Raw genomic sequence first — 20,797 nt, 5'->3', positions numbered from 1 at the left:
TGAAGATAAAGGCTAATTTGGAATGTGTACCATCCGATTAGTGGGAGGTTTTCTTCGTGAGGGACAGTAAAGTTGTTCTTGGGCTTTTCTTCATTAGGAGATGGAGAGAGAAGATGCTAGGGAGAACCGGTCGTTGCATGCGAGTGCATGTGTAAAGAAAGAAATATGAGTAATTCAGTTGTGTTAAGCAGTAAATCTAAATAATAAATTAAAAATATAATGGCCAAAGGTATTGAAATTTACACTAGCAATGAGTGTAAATGAACGTTAAGTACTGATGTTGCCTGAGAATTTTGTTACTGTTTTCCAAAGCTGAGCTTTGCTGTATAATTTTTTCGATTCATTGTCTGGCGTTGCTAGCAACATCTTTTTGTTTTGATGTTAACCATTTATCCTTACAATCCTGGAGGAGACAAACGCTCACACCTATTCACAATAAAGTGAGTTTGTTCTAGGGGATAAACCAGTTTCCTGCCATAGATACAGAGATGTGGATGCAATGTTTCAATACATTTGGACTCACTTAGCCCAGCTACTAGCCTGAAATCCACACCAGTAATTTGCACATTCTGGCAGCTGTTCATTCCAAACCTCATCCAGACATTCGGCTTAATTACAGTTTCATTTTCTGGAAGGGGGAATTGCTGGCATTAGTACTTGTTTCTACTGGCTCCTGAGATCATGGCAATGAACTGCCTTCCTGAATTGCCTGAAGAAGGTGTTTTCACAGCTTCAGGATTTAAATCCAATGACAGTGAAGAACCAGTAATATATAATCGATAGAATGCAAAGGAAGCATGCAGGTAACTGCTGGCACATATCTTCTGTCCTCGTTCTTCTTAGTGGTTTGGAAAGTTCCACGATGAAGAAGTCTCGGTAAGTATGGAGTATATTTTGTTGAAAGTACATTCTTCAGCCACTGCCAAGAGAACCATAACCTCGTCATGGTTTGGAGGCTTGTGTGCTTCAAGAACTATGTTGGCTGGAATTAGGGCCTTATGCTTTGGCTCTTGATAGGGTGACCCATGCCAAACAGGTCAAAGGGTAGAGGCCAGACTAAGAGCGGTCCACCAGTCCTTCAGGTTTGGGGGTTTAGATCAGGGCTAACAACCCTGACCAGTAAAACAAATTTGTTTTGGAAAGAGCTATGAAGAATCTTTCAACATCTGAGTACAATGGTATTCCTGAATCTCCATCTGGGACATGCATGATTCACAGTAGTGAAAACTGAGAGGAAGCTACTGACACAATGAAGGAAGCCCTGAACACTGCCAGAGATGGAGGACCTTCATTGTTTCTCTAAACGCCAGCAGCATAACAGGCAGATGTCACATTAACACTCTTCAGCCACTATACACTGATCGTGGAGGGGATGGATATTTGGAACGCTGGGTAGTATATGAATTAAGTGGTTTGCTTTGTCATGGATGGTATTGAGCTTCTTAAGTGATGGTGCTCATTCAAGCAGGGGAAGGATATTTCATCACACTCCTGACTTGTGCCCTGTAGATGGCGGAAAGGTGAGTGAGTTAATTGCCATTGGATATCCAGCATCTGATCTGCTATTGTGACTGCAATAGTTATGTGGTTGAGTTTTTGGTCAATGGTGACTCCTGGAATGTTGATGATCAAGAGGAAGTCCACTGGGCTAATTCCTAGATTTAGAGCATCATCCTACTATTAGACCTATTAGATTAAGTTTAGAAGAATGAAAAGTTACCTTAGTGCCACACGTGAGATCATGAGGGGTTGGGGCATGACAGGGTAGAAGTCAAACTGTTCCCATGAGTATGAAGAATCTTGAATGAGGGGGGCATGATTATAAATTTGGGGCTGTCATTTAAAACTGAGAATCATGGGACTTTCCTCTTGCAGAAGTGATGAGTCTCTGGAATTCTGATTCCTGGAGGACTGTTGAGGATAGATTATTGGGTTATAAAGAGGAAGTAGATAAAGATCAGGGAATTAAGAGTTATGGGAATCAGCATGGAAGAGGAGATGACTCCTGGACCAGATCAGCTATGTCCATATTGATTGATAAGTAGGCTTGCTTGGCACTGGGATTACAGTGTAACTGAAAACACGCAAAAAACAAACATTTCAGATAAATAAAGACTTCTTATTTATCAAAAACAAAGAAAATTAGACCTGACATTGGAGAGATTAAAAGGACAGAATACTCAAGAAGTATTTAATTTTTTCAAGAAAACCCCCCTCTCTTTATGGAAAATTGTTAAAACTTACACTGAATTAAAAAAAATACTTCCCATCATCCTCCTTAGGTTAAGTGTCACCTGCATAAACTCTGTCAAATCTACAGACATATTTGCAATAGCTAAAGCAAATATGTGTGATTAAAAAGATTTGAGAACACATAGCAAATATATCAATACAAGTATATCAGAATCAAAATCGTAATCAATTAATATCCCCAGCATTGTCTCTGCACATATTTAAAGTGAAAGTTGATTGTTTCCTGATTGGTCAGGGCTTCAAAGGATATGGCCAGAAGGCAGGTGTATGGGGTTGAGTGGGATCCAGGGTCAGCCATGATGGAATGGCAGAGTTACTCGATGGGCTGAATGGCCTAATTCTGATCCTATGTCTTATGGTCTTATGGAGCAAAAATGGGCGGGACATTAGAGAACTAGGAAGCTTTTATAAAGCAACAGAAGGGAACTAAAAAGAAAACTATAGAGAGCAAAGATGAAATGCAAAGGTAAGCTGGCCAATAATATCAAGGAGGATACCAATTTTTTTCAGACATATAAAGAGTAAGAGAGGTGAGAGTGGATATTGGACTGTTGGAGAGGTAGCAATGGGGGACAAAGAAATGGATAAACTTAATAAGTATTCTGTATCAGTTTTCATAGTGGAAGACATTAGCAGTATGCCAGATATTCGAGAGAGTCAGGAGGCAGAAGTGAGGGTAGTTGCTATTACTAAGGAGAAGTGTTTGGAAAACTGAAAGATTTGAAGATGGATAAGTCAACTGGACCAGATGAACTATACTCCAGGCTTCTGAAAAAGGTGTTAGTAATGATCTTTTAAGAATCACTGGATTCTCGAATGGTTATGGAGTACTGGAAAACTGCAAATGTCACTCCACTCTTCAAGAAGTGAGGGAGGCAGAAGAAAGGAAATTATAGGCCAATTAGCCTGACTTCAGTGGCTGGGAAGATGTTATTAAGGATGAGGTTTTGAGGTACTTGAAGCCACAATGCTCCAAATACCCACAATCCTCATAGTCCAAAGTCAGCAGGGTTTGCTTAAGTGGAAATCTTGCCTGACATACCTGGTGACATTTTTCGAGGAAATAACAAGCAATTTGGACAAAGGACAGTCAGTGGATGTTGTTTTCTTGGATTTTCAAAAGGCCTTGGGACAAGGTGCCACAAATGAGGTTGCTTAACAAGAGTCCATGGTATTATAGGAAAGATATTAGCATGGATCAAAGATTGGCTGATTGACAGGAGGCAAAGAGTAGGGAAAAAGATGGCCTATTCTGGTTGGCTCTTGGTGATTGGTGGTGTTTGGCAAGAGTTTGTAATAGTTCTACTTCTTTTCATAATTATATGTTAATGATTTCTATCATGATATTGATGACTTTGTGGCCAAGTTGGCAGATGATATTAAGATAGATGGCAAGGCAAGGTAGTGTTGAGGAAGTAGGGAATCCGCAGAAGGACTTGGACAAATTGGGAGAATGGGTAAAGAAGTGGTAGTTGGAATATAGTGTAGGGAAGTGTATGGTCATGCAGTTTGGTAGAAGGAGTAAAGGCATAGAGTATTTTCTAAATGGGCCAAAGGACTTGGATGTCATTGTGCAGGATTCCCTGAAGATTAACTTGCAGGTTGAGCCTTTAATAAGGTTAGCATTCATTTTGAGAGGACTTGAATGAAAGAGCAAGGATGTGATGCTAGATCTTTATAAGATATTGGCCAGACTGCACTGGAGTATTGTGAGCAGTTAGGGCTTTTTATCCAAGAAAAGATGTGTTGGCAGTGGAGAAGGTTAAAGAAAATGATTTCAGGAATGAAAGGGTTAATATTGAAAAACATTTGATGGCTCTGGACCTGTACTCAGTGGAGTTCAGAAGAGTGTGGGAGTTCTCATTGGAACCTATCAAATATTGAAAGACCTGGATAGAGTGGATGTGGAGAGGATGTTTCCTATATTGGCTGAGTCTAGGACCAGAGGGCACAGCCTCAGAATAAAGGGACACCCATTTAGAACACAGATGAGGAGGAATTTCTTTAGCCAAAGTGTGGCGAATCTGTGGTACACATTACCAAGGATGGCTGTCTAGGCCAAGCCATTGAGTATATCTTAAGCCAGTGGTTCCCAACCTTTTCTATGCCCCACGTCCCTTGGAAATGTTTGATTAATGTTCGCACCCCCTACAAAAGTAATATCACATTTGAAGATAAAGAAGTCTAATCTAATTTTTGAACCACATACAATACTGCAGGTGAACAAATTGAACTTAAAAAATAAGCTTTTAACTCAGAGCATAAAAAGCAAATATAAATTGAGCAATCAGATTCTAATTTATTCAGAAAAAATTGTAAACAGTAAAATCAATCCCAATTGTGAATATAACATTCAATGACTTCTTTGCTCCTGCTTCTCATTCATGATTTTGTCAAAATGTGGAACTTTCTTGCTGACTGTCTGTGGATTCAGGTGATTCCTAGATTTTGTCTTGATTGACAAAAGAGAACTGAATCCAGATTCACACAAGTATGTTGTTGCAAATGGAATGAGGACACGGAGTGCTTTTCCACCAAGTCTTGGGAACATATCAGGTGCTGCACACCAAAACTCCTCCAAAGTCTTGCTTTCAAATTGCATTTCAAGAGTTGATTTGTCTGCAAATCAATAAGCTCTTCATCATCTGATATTTTCTCCAAATTGTAGGAATATGGATTCATGATCCATTCTTCTGAAATCTTCAGGTCTCCAGCAGCAAAATATCCATCAAACGATTCTGACAGCATTTCTAAATGAGCCACAATTTCTTCACGCACAGTAGGAGTTATGGATCCAGCATCATCAACCATCTCTTCTAGTGAAGGAAAATTTGATAGACTGCCCCTTTCCATCCTTCAATGCCAAAGACGTAACTTTTCTTTGAAGGCATTCAACTTTTCACAAGCCTTCAATATGTTTATCCTTTTTCCTTGAAGAGAAACACTCAGGTCATTCATACGAGTGAAAATATCAGCTAAGTAAGCCAGCATTTGGGCGAATTCCTTTGATTCCATTGCCCCAACCAGATCACATTCACACCCCTCCAGAAAAACTTTGATTTCTTCCCGCAGTTCAAAGAAGCAGGTTAAAGCTTATCCTCGTAACAACCAACGGACTTCTGTGTGGAAAAGCAAAACTGAATGCTCACTTCCCAGATCCTCACAAAATGATTTGAAGATGCGATGGTTCAAAGTACGCCCCATGATCCAGTTGATGATCTTCGCACAAGTATCAAGGACTTTCTTCAAATTTGGAGGCAATGTTTTTGATGCCAAAGCATGCCGATGTAGAAAACAATGGGTAACTTGCAAGTCTGGAATCTCCTTTTTCATCAATGCAGAAAAGCCAGATTTATTTCCAAGCATTGCAGGTGCCCCGTCAGTGCACACAGAACCAATGACTTTGATATCTAAATCATGTTAGGCAAAGAAGTCTTTCACCAGCTGCATCACATCCTTTGCAGTTGTGCTTGTTTTCAGATCTTTACAAAACAGGACATCTTCCTTCACAGCACCATCATTGACATACCTCACTAATGTGATGAGTTGACTACAACTGGAGGCATCAGTTGACTCATCCAACTGAATAGAGATTTTAAGAGGACTAACTCTGACATCTGAGATGACTTGGTCCAAAATACCTTCACTCAAATCACTGATTCGGTTGTGAATGACATTATTTGATAGGGGCACCTGTCCAAATTTTTTTCTTGCTTCTTTGCCCAGGATAATTGTTGTCATTTCCGGTGCACATGGCTTGATGAGATCTTCTGTAATTGTATGGGGCTTCTTGGATTTGGCCACTTTATATGCCACCTGGTATGAAGCAAGAAGAAGTGGTTTTTCAACAGAAACGAAACCTAATTTTGGAAGAGTTCCTTGTGAATCAAAACGAGCTCTTTTGATTTTAAATGACCCAACATCATGTCCTTCAACATCAGCTCTGCCATGCTTGTTCTTGAGGTGCTCTTGAAGCTTGGGTGGCTTCAGATTTGAGTTGGAAAACACAACGCTACAAAGAATGCACTGGGGTTTTTGCAAGCCATCATTTCCTGTTGTGCAAGTGAAACCAAAGCACACATAGTCATCATTCCATTTCCTTCTTTTTGACATGATGACGGGTTAATGAAGGGGTAAAGAGAAAAATATGAGCTAATATGAGAAAAACTATCTGACTAAGTCAGGGATGACTGCTTTACTCAACCAGACACGCCTATAGCAAAGTATTGCGAGAAATACGCTTTCAAATATTATATTACGATATTATCTGCGGTTATGCCAAAATAAATCATCAGATGGAAATGCTACGGGGACGCGACATGACTTATTAGGCTACTCTCTACTCTCTACTGATTACTGGATTACCGGAGATATGAACTCCCAACACATGATTCAAAGTCCTTGGTGCTAACCATGATACTTCCTCAACTAACACAATTCAAAATGATCAACAATTCAAGAAAAAACCTTTCAAGACAGAAAAAACCTTTGAAATTCAAAAACTTCTTTATTGCATTGAGACAAATACGAATGAATGACTTTAGCTGCTTTTTATCAAAATGCAGCTTTTAAAAATATTATAATTGAATAATTTACCTGTCTGCTGGTTTGGTTTTAATGTGAAGTCATTACTTGATGGTTGATTCAGGATGGATAAAGGTTTTGGCATTATGAGATGATTTTTAACTCTGAGATGTAACCTTCTAGATAAAATTGTTGAGACTCCTCAACTCTGAGGTGTAACTTCCCAGGTAACACTGATGAGAATCCTCAATGCTGACTCGGGCAGCAGGAGACTGGAGTGTGCTTGGGACAAATGTTACTACCACTTCTCAAGGCACACTGGCAACTGGCTGAGTGATGACTCGTGACTCGTCACTCAAGGACACAAGCCACTCTTTGTCACACTCCCTGAAATTCCATCTCGCACCCCCCGGGGGTGTGGGCACCCCAGGTTGGGAACCCCTGTCTTAAGCAGTGGTTGATGGATTCTTCATTAGTTAGGGTGTCAAAAATTATGGGGAGAAGACAGGAGAATGAGGTTGAGAGGGATAATAAATCAGCCATGATAGAATGTCGGAGCAGTCTCAATCTGCTGGGTGGCCTAATTCTGCTCTTATGTCTTATGATCTTATATTACCATTGTACAGATCTGGTTTTGTTGCATTGAATGAACTCTGGCTACTTCAGGATCACCTGGAGATCCCCAGATTACATAATCCTAACACCACAGTGTGAAAGTGAGACAGAAGGGAGCAATCTCTGGAAATTGTTCATAGCCTGGGCTTTGAATCAGATAATTATGGGTTCAATTTCCACTTCACTTAACATTCAATATTACCATAATACATGGAGGGAGTGCTGTGCTTTTGAAGCATTAATTTGAGCTGCATCTATCTGCTTAACAGCTATTTCTATCTGGTCGTTGAGGCATTCTGGTGAACACAAATATGTTGCATGACAAGTGTGATTTAAATCTTAAGTATTTCAATAGCTGTAAAAGTTAATTGCATTTCCTGAGAAATGCATGCCCTTTTAAAAAGAGGAAATTCTTGCTTCCACTGGATAGATGTTTTGAACTCTAAAGTTGCCTTGAGTTTACAGCTTCCTACAGTTTAGATTGGGCCACCTAAAATCCTATTGTGGCATATAATAGAAACTACTTAAGTCGATCTTATTTTTCTTCTTCTTAAAAAGTGATCATGAATAATTTCTGTTATTTAGAGCTCCTTCTTCTAACCAAGAAAGATATGGAATAAAAGCTTATTTTTCAATTTGACCATTCATCATTATAATTGATATTTATAGATCATTGAATTATAGAATAATGCAATACAGAAGACAGCCATTCAGACTACGTGTTTGAAAGAGCTTTGAAATAGCTGTCCAATTAATTATGCTCCTCCCTCTCTCCATCATCCTACAAATTTTCCTCTTTTGGTATTTAATCCAATTATTATTGAATCTGCTTTCAAGCTTTCCAGGCAATGCATTGCAGATCAAACAACTGCTGGTGTGATTTTTTTCCCACTTGGTTCTTCTGTCAATTACCTTCAATCAGTTGGCTATTTCTATTGCTCCTTCTACCACAAGAAGCTATTTCTGCTTATTTCTTATCTCATAAAAATACAAGGTAGAATCACCTCCATTCTTGTTCATTCAGCATTGTAGTGTCAGAATTCAAATACGACTGGGCTTAGATGACCATAGTTTACATTTTTTTGAAGTTAGTTCACTTCTGTGTGGAATGACCTGGTCTGGAATTCTCATTATGTGCAATATCTCTGGTTTAACTTAGCAACAAGTAGTCAGTAACTCAGGATAATACAAATTTGAAATAAATATCCAGTTTTCTTCTGTTAGAATAGGACTGAATGTCAAATAATAAAATTCCTAAAGAAACAAATTGTTGATTTGTCTATGCGGCTGTAGAACTGACCAGAGATTTATTAATACTGCACAAACACAGGCCCTTACCAGCAAAAGGCTTTTTCATTTGCTATCTTTGTCCAAAGCAGATTAATTATGGAAAAACAAAAATCAGAGTTAAATAAAACTTATCACATTCTACTGGAACACCTTATCATTCTATGATTAAAATAATTGAATATTTTTACATTGAAGTCAATGAAAAATGAATTTGAAAAATCTAAAAGATCTAGAAATACTTGACTGGGTGTTTCTTGGGAAATGTTCATGTAATTATTAATATTATCTCCTAAAAGATGTTTCTATCAAGTCATCAAGAATTTATTGAAAATTATTTTGAAAACACATCATTATGGTTTTAATACTAAGCTAATAGTGTTACAAATCTTAAAATATTTCCAAATGAAACTGTGGCGTGTTAAAATGTTACACTTTATTAGATGGTTTCCTGGATATGCAGGTTCCATCAAGGAAATAATGATGCAGCACGTAGATCACTGGTTTTTAAGCATATACATTTATAATTGTAATGCAGATATGAAGTTCTTTATTTATTCTCACAATGACCAAGTTTTCATTGAGATGAGGGAAGGTCCATTCTTGTTTATAGTTTACCGTTCCCAAATTGCTGATCAGTGCCAGTCAACAGAGTTTACTCATAAATAGTGTATTTATGGAGGCCAGCATTCTACCTGACACGGTCAGTTACTTGACAGAATTAATGACAGACATGATGAAACTTCTGTGAATCAAGAAGTACTGGTTATTTTGTATTCCAAAATGCTCACCCATGAACAGGAAAACAAAATTTTGTCAGTTTGTAAGGCATTTTTGTAAAGGGTAACATTGCTCGTTTTAAGTCAATGTGTTTCTGACAAGCGCCTAGGGTTTGTGGGATGTTAATTGTCATGGATTAATTGGAAAGTTTAACAGAGCACGGCAAACATTTCAAAGAGACTGACCCAGAACCAATTAGAATTTGGTAACAATTGACCATTCACCACAATGCTCCAGTGAGCCTTGGACTCTGAAGTGTGTGTTGGGGGTGGGGAGAAAACTGGAGAAGAAGTCGGTATACAAAAGAAGAAAACTCTCTTTGCTTTTAAAAAGGTTTCTGATACACTGAGCAATCAATCATCATATCTGTCAGAGCAGAAATCTGCTTAAATGTGCAGCAAACGCAATACAAAGGCTGATGAAGATGCTGAAGCAGTTGCTTTTGGGAGGCTGCACAATGTCGCTTAGGAGTCTGAAAAAGCAGGTCATGCACAGGGATATTCTTAGTCAAATTACTGTTGACAGCCCAAACAAGAAATGGCAGATTTCCACACAAAGGTCTTTTCAACTACAGACAACAAAATTCATAAACAGTCAGTTTTCATCCCCTCCTTCCTCATCAAACATGGTCTCCTCTTGTGTATTCAGTTTCCCCAGACACAGCATATGGATGATGACAGAACGTAACTACGCCTTTCTTACAGACTCAGCACGTTTACCATCCAGCAGACATCACAGTATGAAAATCTAGCATGAAGTCTTCAAGAAGTCAACACTTTGAAAGCCCCTGGCAGATTATGGTGTTTAAATATAATACCATCTTTAAAGACCTTAAGATAGAAGGAAAGTATTTTATTACCATTTTAATGTGGATTAAGGGTATTACTATTCCATGTATATTTCTAATGACCAGATGAGTGATAACGTAAAGCCAGAAAACGTTGATGTCAAGGAACATCACGAGAGGGATAACTGATAATTTTATTTTGGTATTCATTACATGTGTAAGTTTATCAGTATAGCATATCCATAAGCAGAACAGTTGATTTAGATTGCATTGTTATGAATATTAATAGTACCAAGTATTCATAGTACGGTCAGGGAAACATAGAATTGACCAGCACAAAAAATTGCTTCTCAGCCCATTGAGCCTCTACTGCTCGGCAATTGTTTGGGAACAAAACTCGTTTAAAGTTTTCGTTTCCAAAATTCTAGCTATCCATAGTAAAATCACATTTATAACTCTCTACAAGCTGCAAGAATGGAGCAAATGAACTGCATGTGAGAGGCGTACAGGCATGTCTTAAACTGCATCCTAACCTGTTGAAAACATTACCCATTGCATCAATTTTGAGATTAAATGACAATAATAGGTTTAAGCCTGATGTGTACCATTCATTTTTTTTGTCTTTTCCTGGCTGTCTTTCCGTGTCTGTAAACAAACCTGCTTGTTTTGGTCCAGGGTCAGGGCTGATTCTGTGACACCTCTCCCTGCCCCCCGCCCCCCCCCCCCCCCCCCCCCCCCCATGCCTTGCTTTTGTTGCCAGAGGAGGATTGCTTCACCGGGATGCCTGAAGAAACCTACCACAGCATTTCCCCCAAAATCATTCCTCATCTTACCTGCCCTCTCCACGTAATCTTCACCCTATGACTCCTCATTCCTGTACTCCTTCCTCCTTTGGATTTCCTGCACCACACACATCTCTCTCTCTCTCTCTCTCTCTCTCTCTCTCTCTCTCTCTCTCTCTCTCTCTCTCTCTCTCTCTCTCTCTCTCTCTCTCTCTCTCTCTCTCTCTCTCTCTCTCTCTCTCTTCTCTTCTCTTCTCTTCTCTTCTCTTCCCTGAAATCTCTTGCTGGAATGTTCTCCTTAATCTCTTCAATAATATCTCCCCATGATTTCTTGCTGATCATTCCACCTCTGTGATCATTTGGTGTAGAAAAACGAAGGCAGGCTCACCACAGTAGTTCTGAAGGGTAGTTGCACTGTCAGGAATCATGGAGTCATTGAACAGCTTGACACTGCTGTAGGCCCTTTGGCCCATCGAGCTCAGGTCAACCATGTTGTCTGCCTTGCTTTTCCAATTTCTTCTATTTGAGCCATATCCCTCTAGGTCCTACTCTTCCATTTACTTATCCAAGTGCTTCTTAAATAGTACTATAGTACCTGCCCCAACCAGCACACCATTCTCTGTGTGGAAAAGTGATCTCTCATATCCCTTTTAAAAACCGACAGAACATCACTCATCCCCAATCTCCATACCGACAAACATCCACGTACCTTCCAGTCAATTTTGAATCCAGCTGACTGACTCACCCTGGATTCCACAGGACCTAACCTTCACACCAGCCTACCATGCAGGACCTTGTCATAGGTCTTTCTAAAGTCCAAATCAACAACACCCAATGCCCTACCCTCATCTATGCTTATGATTACCTCTTCAAAGAACTCTAACCCATGGATCTGGCCTATTTTTTCCATCACTGTCTTAAAACCAATAGAATTATGGTGACTAAAGGGCTCCCTGTCTGCCTCCTCAGTTACTGCCCTGTCTCATTCCCCAAGAAGATGTCTAGTATTTTCCCCTCCTGTGTTGGTTCCTCGGTAAATCTCATGAAACCTTGGATACATTTCACATATCCAGGCCTTAGCTCTCTTTGTGGCCCAATCAGCACCAAGGAAATTAAAATCTCCCACTAATATGGCTGAGTTATTCTTGCAATGATGAATAATTTCTCCGCAGACTTGCTTCTGAATTTTTGCAGACTATTAAGGGCTTTATAAGACACTCCCCTACTTGCTCCTTTGTTCTACCAATATGACATCACTAGATGATCACCGATGTCATCTCCAAGCACTGCTATTACGCCTTCTCTTATCAACAAGGGAACACCCCCTCCTCACTTACGTGCACCACTGTCACACCTGTAGCATCTGTACCATGTACCACCAGGCTCAAGGGCAGCTGTTATAAGACTATTGAACAGTTCTCAGTATGATAAAATGGGCTCAACCTTATAATCTACCTTGTTATGATCTTGCACCTTATTGTCTACATTCCCCACACTTCATTCTGCATTCTGTTATTGTTTCACTTTGTACCATTGAGGTGTACTGTGTACTGATTTTATCCATATGAACAGTATCTAAGGCATGCTTCTCTTTGTAACAATTCCAATTCCAGTCTTGGAGCATTGAACTGACAGCCCTGCCCTGCCCTTCTCTCTGTCATGCTTCTGTTATGGCTGTAACATCCCAGTGCTTGGAATCAAGCAAATAAGAGAAAATCTGCAGATGCTGGAAATCCGAGCAACACACACACACACACACACACACACACACACACACACACACACACACACACACACACACACACACACACACAATGCTGGAGGAACTCAGCAGGTCAGGCAGCATCCACGAAAAAGAGTACAGTCGATGTTTTGTGCTGAGACCCTCCATCAGGACTAGAGAAACAAAAAAGATGAGGAGTCTGAGTAAGAAAGTGGGGGAAGGGGAGGAAGAAGCACAAGGTGAGAGGCGAAACAGGGGGGTGGGGGATGAATGAAACAAAGAGCTGGGAAGTTGATTGGTGAAAGAGATACACGGCTGGAGAAGGGGGAGTCTGATAGGAGAGGACAGAAGGCCATGGAAGAAAGAAAAGGGGGAGGAGCACCAGAGGGAGGCGATGGGTAGGCAAGAAGATCAGGGAGATGGGGAACAGGGAATGGGGAATGGTGAAGGTGGGGGGAACATTACCAGAAATGAGAGAAAATGATGTTCATGCCATCAGGTTGGAGGCTACCCAAACGGAATATAAGTTGTTGTTCCTCCAGTCTGAGTGTGGCCTCATTGCAGCAGTAGAGGAGGCCATGGACTGACATGTCAGAATGGGAATGGGAAGTGGAATTAAAGTGGGTGGCCACTGGGAGATCTGTTATTTCTGATGGGCTGAGCATAGGTACTCAGCAGAACAGTCTCCCAATCTATCTTGGGTCTCATCGATATACAGGAGGTCACACCAGGAGCACTGGATACAGCAGGTGACCCCAACAGACTTACAGTTGAAGTGTCACCTTACCTGGAAGGACTTTTAGGGGCTCTGAATGGTAATGAGGGAGGTGGCATTGGGGCAGGTGTAGCACTTCTTCTGCCTGCAAGGATAAGTGCCAAGAGGGAGATCAGTGGGGATGGAGAAATGGACAAGTGAGTTGCGTAGAGAGTGAGCCCTGCGTTAAGCAGAAAGTGGGAGGGAGGGAAAGCTGTGTGTGGTGGTAGAATCCCATTGGAGGTGGCAGAACTTATGGAGAATTACGTGCTGTCACTCACATCATAGGAACAACACCTTATTTTCCATTTGGGTAGCCTCCAACCTGATGGCATGAACATCAATTTCTCAAACTTCAGTAAAACGCCCCCCTTCACCATTCCCCATTCCCATTTCACTCTCTCACCTGATCTCTTTACCTGCCCATCATTTTCCTCTGGTGCTCCTCCTTCATTTTCTTTCTTCCATGGCCTTCTGTCCTTTTCTATCAGAGTTCCCCTTCTCCAGCCCTGTATCTCTTTCACCAATTGACTTCCCAGCTCTTTACTTCACCCCCTCCTCCCTCCTGGTTTCTTCTATCACCTTGTGTTTCTTCCTCCCCTCCCTCTACCTTCTTACTATGACTCCCCATCTTTTTTTCTCCAGTCCAGATTAAGAGTCTCAGCCCGAAACGTCCACTGTACTCTTTTCCACATAGGTTGCCTGGCCTGCTGAGTTCTTCCAGAATTTAGTATGTGTTGCTCAGGACCAAGCAATCCGTTTTCTCCATTAATCCTTTTGCATCGTTTAACTGAGTATTCATTTCCGTCCTTTTATTGTGCCTTAAGCTAGCCGATTAACTAAACTTACTCTTACAGGTTTCTGCTCTAACTCATGATTTGGTCCACACCCACCCTTCACCCCAGCTAATCAAGTTTGAATCCTCCTGTGCAGCATTGGCAAATTTCCCAGCAAGGTTATTGGTCCCTCTTATACAGGTTGTCTCTATCCCAGTTCAGCAGCTACAAAATTCAACTGGGCTATTTTTTTGTCTCTGATTTTGCTTGCACATGACATCAGGATAGTAACCATAACAGGTACAACTTCTTACCTAAATTTCTATATTCATTCTGCAGGATCTTGAGGATGGTATCATCTGTACCGACAGGCACAATGACCTCTAGCTGTTTGCCTTCCCCTCAATAACATTTTGCACCCACTCACAGATATGGGTGGTGGGGTGGAGATGTGTCTCTACCAAAGGAGGCATAAGGTGTTCCTTCCGTTTGCTAGCCTACAGGTCACCCTTGGGAAAGTTGTAGCACCTGCTTAATAACCCCAGTCAGAGTTATGTGAAGCCTTGGGTGCAGGTGGTGGATGGTCATCTGAGTAGCCTGGTTGTGTGACCAGTGACACCAAGCAGATGATCGCTGAAGAGGATTGTTAACAGCTGGGGTCACCCGTCTTGTAAAGACACAGCCCAGAAGAAGGCAATTGCAAACCACCTCCGTAGAAAAATTTGCCAAGAACTGTCATGGGTCATGGGAAGACCATGATCGCCCACGTCATAAAACATAGCACATAACAAACAAGCTCACAGACATCCTTGATGCTTACATCTGGAAGGCAACATGCTATCCTGCTTTCTCTTCAACTGCCACAGAATCTCCTGAATGTCCCCTTCATTAGAGTCTCCTACCACTATTGCCCTGTCTGTCTGCACCTTTCCTTCTGAGCCTAATGCCCGTCACAGTATCAGAAACCTGACTGCTGCTGCTAGCTCCTTGAAGAACATCCCTCCTCAACAATATCCAAGGGGGTATACTTGTTTGTGAATGGAATTTTCACATTTGAACCATGCACTGACTGCCTATTGCCCTTGCTTTTCCTAGTGTTTGCCTTTCTATCACTCTGAGGTGGTCACCTCAGCAAAAGTTTTATCCATGAGGTTCTCAGGATCTTGAATCATCCTGAGTACATCTAATGCTAGTTCTATTTCCTTCACCTGAGCTGTTAGAAGCTGGATGCACTTCCCATAGATGTAGTTATCAGGGAGACTGTGAAGTTCCCTGACCTCCCACATTTTGAAAGAGGAGCATTCCACTGCCCTAATTACCATCCTGTCTACACTAAGTCAAGTTCTAAGGATGAACAAGAAATGTTACAAATTTACACTCACTTAATCCAGCCTTTCTCAAAAGTTTTGTCCTGGAGTAACTCTTGAAGTAATCTTCATGTCTCAGGGTACCTCTGCATAAAAATTATTGTATCTAGAGCTCACAGTATGTTAGCGTGATCAATAAATTGTAGATATAATAATCCAAAAAAGTTGTCAATGCTCTTTTGAGTAGAGAATGAATTTTTAGCCAAATTTTCTCGAAAAAAGCATAGTTAAACTTAGCTTACCTTTCTTGAAATTTCTCCTTCTTTCTCTTACATAAATTTTAAAAACTTATAAGGAAATCACAATAAATTTCTTAATTCTGGGTCAAACTGGAGATAAGCACACACAGATTTCACCTTCAACTGAAATGAGACAATTTATATCCCTGTTCTTGTTGCTTGTTAAACAAGAAAAAGCTTGCTTGCACATGTAAGAAGTTGAAAACTGCAGCAAAATGTAAATTGCTTTCCTGTGAATGGCAGGATACTCTCCTTTCACAGAAATCCTTCCTCGGCTAAGCCACCAGATTTCTATCTGCAGCAGGAGATTGGTGTGCTCTTTGTCCAGGTTCTCACAAAGTGTTTTAAACATTCTCGAGTGAACTGGTCTTGAAGCTACTAAATAACTTACTTCCTGAATGCTTTTACTGACTGTGACTTTATTTTCAAAAGCTTTAATCCATTTGTTTTGAGAGTCATTTAAAATAATCTGTGCTTTTACGTGTCATGTGGCTGTGATTTGTAGTTGAGTCTTTTCAATTTTGCTGGAGCCATTGTTACATCTGTACGTTGTTTGCCACAGACTGGGCACAGTGGAACAGGACAGCTTGGATCACCATTCCATGGAAAACACATTGAGAAGCAGCTTTCATTGTAAAGATATGGTAGCAGCTGATTACTTTACTCCCACCCATTGCTTTTGTCTCCAGGACCCAGAAGAGGCTGGTGGCATTGGGTGTCTACTGCGGCCCTAGTTTTCTGAACATGGTGGGCGGTCAGTCATTGGTGTGTGTGCACGCCAGCTGACGGCTCTCCACCTCAGGACCCTGTACAGATACCTATATAGCGACCACCCTCAAGATTGCATGTGCTGGCAACAAACTTTCTCCATTGGGGTCACTGCCTGCAGGAGGGCACAGGACTTCCAGCAGACAACATTAGCTGCACTGCTTTGAGGGAAATGTCTCACTTTTACCTAGAGCTGTCGAGGGTATGGGGTCTAGTCTCATCCAGTCTGGGTACTCCTGCGCCAGTGTGGACTGGATACATCCTATCACTGTGAGTGTTGAGGGGGCTCGGGGAAGTGGAGAGGTTCCGGCTGCACCAGCATCTGGTGGGCTGGATGTCCTCGTCAGACCCAGGTCTCAGGATACCACGTGGGAGAGGGTCCCGCACGATGTGAGCCATCTTACAGGGATGTCCACATGCTGTTCCGTGACACTCCAAAGCGGTTTCTGTATGAGCTGCTGCTGCATACCTTTCACCTTGCCTTCACCTGCTGATCTGTTTTATCATCTGGCAGCGGAGGAAGTCCCCAGTGGAAATCTCTCTATGCAGGGGTCCGTTCCCTGTACATTGGAGACCTGTGGTGGCAGGTGTTACATAGGGTAGTACAGTGCAACAGGTACTGACAACCCGTCCACCTGTCCATTCTGTGTCCGGGAAGCATCAGTGTACCTCGCTGATATGGAGTGTGAGGGGATGCAGCCCCTGTTTGAGTTTCTGTAGGAGCTGCTGCTCAAGTTCTGGTTTCACTTCAGCCCTGCGTTCCTCATATGCGGACACCCAGTACAGAAGGGGGTGGGTCGCGATTTGGAGCTCCTGGTGGGCTTGGCCAAGAGGGGTCTAGGTGGCGGTTAGTTGAGGGCTCTGCCAGAGCTGGCTGCCTGCCACTGTTCTGAGGATACGTTTGTGCCCAGCTGTGCTTGGAGAGGGAGCATACGGTCACAATGAGTATGGTGGGGGATTTCTGAGAGCAGTGTGCACCCCCCCGGGAATTGACTGTTTTATAGACAGTAGTAATCACATTTTTAATTTGAATTTATTCACTGTCTTGTAAATGAATACATTTGTTGTGTAAATTTTTTTATAGTTTTGTAAAAAAAGTACTTTTTCAAGTCCATTCTTACACTAGTGCAATGAAATGACTCAGAAAATTGTACTTCTTCATCATTAACCTTATCAGAATTGTCTGTAGGCTGAGGCCTAGAACTCTCCTCTTTAAAAATCTCCACACTGGACTGTCTTTAGAATGAAAATTTCCCTCTGATTTTCTACTACACCGGTAGTTTTTTTGCATCTATAAATCAGTCAGTGGCATGTAAGAGAAAGTTGGGTAACCTTGGTGGGAGAGGCTGATGTCACAGCCCAAGTTGGGAGAATCTAGTCAATGCTCGAAAAACGCACTTCAACCTCCTCATCAGCATACCATCCTCCCAATTATCGGCCTGCCGTCCTCCACTCCGTGCAATACAGCGCTTACTCATTATCAACAGCCTCCCCTATCTCACGTCAAATCTGAGAATGAACACAGTCCTACTGTGCACTACCATACTGGGCTGAGAGACCACTAACGAGATTGCTAACAGATCTACTCAGTCACTGCCCACCAGTACATGTGTTAGCATCGTGTGGTGTGGTGGTGGTGGCATCCGTCAGTCTTGAGAGACCATGGATCTGCGCCTGGAGTTTCCAGGGCGCAGGCCTGGGCAGGGTTGTATGGGAGACCGGCAGTTGCCCAAGCTGCAGGCCTTCCCCTCTCCACGCCACCGATGTTGTCCAAGGGAAGGGCACTAGCACCCATGCAGCTTGGCACCGGTGACATTGCAGAGCAATGTGTTGTTAAGTGCCTTGCTCAAGGACACAAACACACTGCCTCAGCTGAGGCTTGAACCAGTGACCTTCAGGTTACTAGTCTGACGCCTTGCCCACTAGGCCACATGCCAACACTTTGTGGTGTACAAAGTTCAAAAACAATATTTATTTTTTATATCGCAGTCTCTCGTGGAACCCCTAACAAACTCTCATGGAACCCTTCTTGAGAAACACCGACCTAATCTGTGCCTCCTCTCTGAAGCCTCTCTAGCCATGGTCTCAAGTCTCCATTCTTACATTGACTCACTCCAACAATGTCTGCTCCACTTTACTTTCCTTTTATTGGTTAAAGTGCTCTTTAATTAGCTGATCAATGAGGCTTGTATTTTTACATGTTCCTGCTCTCACTCTTAGCCCCTGACTCGTATAAATGGAGCTAAACAGTGGCCCTTCTGTCCTTTCTGCTGACTGACTGTACGTGATTCCTTGGTATTATGTTGAACAAGGGCAAGGGGATAATGCTTTTTTGACAAAGAAGACACTATGTCTGTGCTTCATTGATTTGCTGAAATCATACTTCTCTGTGGACGCGTGGTTTTGGTGTTGTTGTGTTATTTATTCTTGTTACAGTCTCATCAACTGATATGGCTCCAATTTAGTTGGAGAAGCAATTGATATTTCTGTTTCATCATCTCTGGGGTATGTTGGAGATGGATTATGTTCCGTTTCATCTGTTGACCCATCTCGTCTCAGATTCAGATTCAGATTCAGTTTATTGTCATTGAGAAACCACAAATGCAATGCAGTTAAAAAATGAGACAACGTTCTCCAGAATAATATCACAAAAGCATATGACAAAACAGACTACACCAGAAAATCCACGTAACGTTTGGCAATCCCCAATCCAGAGTCTGGAGAGGCTGCTGCATATTAATATCGCGCTACCGTCTAGCGCGTTCCCTGAAAAGGAGCTCCAAATCCACCAAATAAAAACAAGACCAAAAACTAAAACTACAAGACCTGCACAAAACCACATAATTACAACATATAGTTACAACAGTGCAAACAATAGCATAATTGATAAAAAAAAAACAGACTATGGGCTCAGTAAAAATAGTCCAAGATGTTAAAGGACTGTAAGTTCAAAAGAAATCACCACAGTTTCCACAAGTCCCCAGGGTCCTGTTAGACTCACCTTCCCACGCCGGCGGCAGAAGGGAGTACCCCCGCTATGGACTTCCAAGGCGCCGCCTGACTCAGCCTCGCAGACCCAGCACACAATGGAAGATCCGTCTCGAGGATGAAGTAAAGGCTTCATTGATGAACTTAGATTGGATCAGGGTTTTCATATTTATATTGGATGTGTATTTCTTTTCTTCATGACTTGGGGTAAGTATTTACTGCAATTGGTTTTTGTGTTGCTTTCTTTCACTTGTGTATCAGCCACTACCTACTATGAGTGCTTTGGAAGATGTATTTATACAGTAAAACTGTCTTGTACTTCTGGCATTATACATATATTGGCACCATTGTTTCCATGTAGATGTTATTCCATTGACAGGTTGTCTTGCTCAGCTTGCAAATTTCTATATTTCAATGCATTTCTCATATCCACTTGTACATCTGATGAAATAATTCTCCTTGCATCACTTTGGGTTTGACAAATCTGGATCTAGCTGGAAGAACACAATCTTCCAATGAGTTGGCGACTCTGCTTAATCAATAACAACTTATTATTGGTAGCATTTCCATATTTAAGTTTTCCATATTTCCTCATGAAATACAAGGAGGTCTTTCAGCCCATTGAGTTTAGGCCAAATTCCAACAATCCCATTTTTTCATTACTTTCTCTGCAATTTATCATTTCCCAAATCCCATCAAGTCCCTTGTGATTCTTACCTTCCTACCAAAATGCTGGGAAATTTAAAGTAGCCAGTTAAAATAATAACCAGAGCATGCTTGACATGTGGGAGGAAACCAGATACCATGGGGAATCCCATTCGGCTACTGAGAGAATAAGCAAGTTCCACATATCCAACATCGAAGATCAGAGTTGAATCTGGGTTCTGGGTTCCTGGAGGGATGCTGAAGTTAGAGTGTACCTCAGCAGCTCTGACTTCAGCATCACTGTTCCACCAATTATGGAACTTGTTATTTTCATACCATTCCTAAACCATTTGTGGAGAAAATGTTTGTGACTCCTCAGCTTTGTCAGTCTCTCATCTGATCCTACTTAGTTTGCGGGTATCACTTTAACTAGGAGGATTTCTTTATACCTTGAAGTTACCTTGCATCTCCTCTGGCAACAGTTGACATTGCAAATCTACCATTTAGTA

The sequence above is a fragment of the Hemitrygon akajei genome, chromosome 4, assembly GCF_048418815.1.
Source record: "Hemitrygon akajei chromosome 4, sHemAka1.3, whole genome shotgun sequence".
Lineage (NCBI taxonomy): Eukaryota > Metazoa > Chordata > Chondrichthyes > Myliobatiformes > Dasyatidae > Hemitrygon > Hemitrygon akajei.
Note: the sequence above shows the minus strand (reverse complement) of the source record.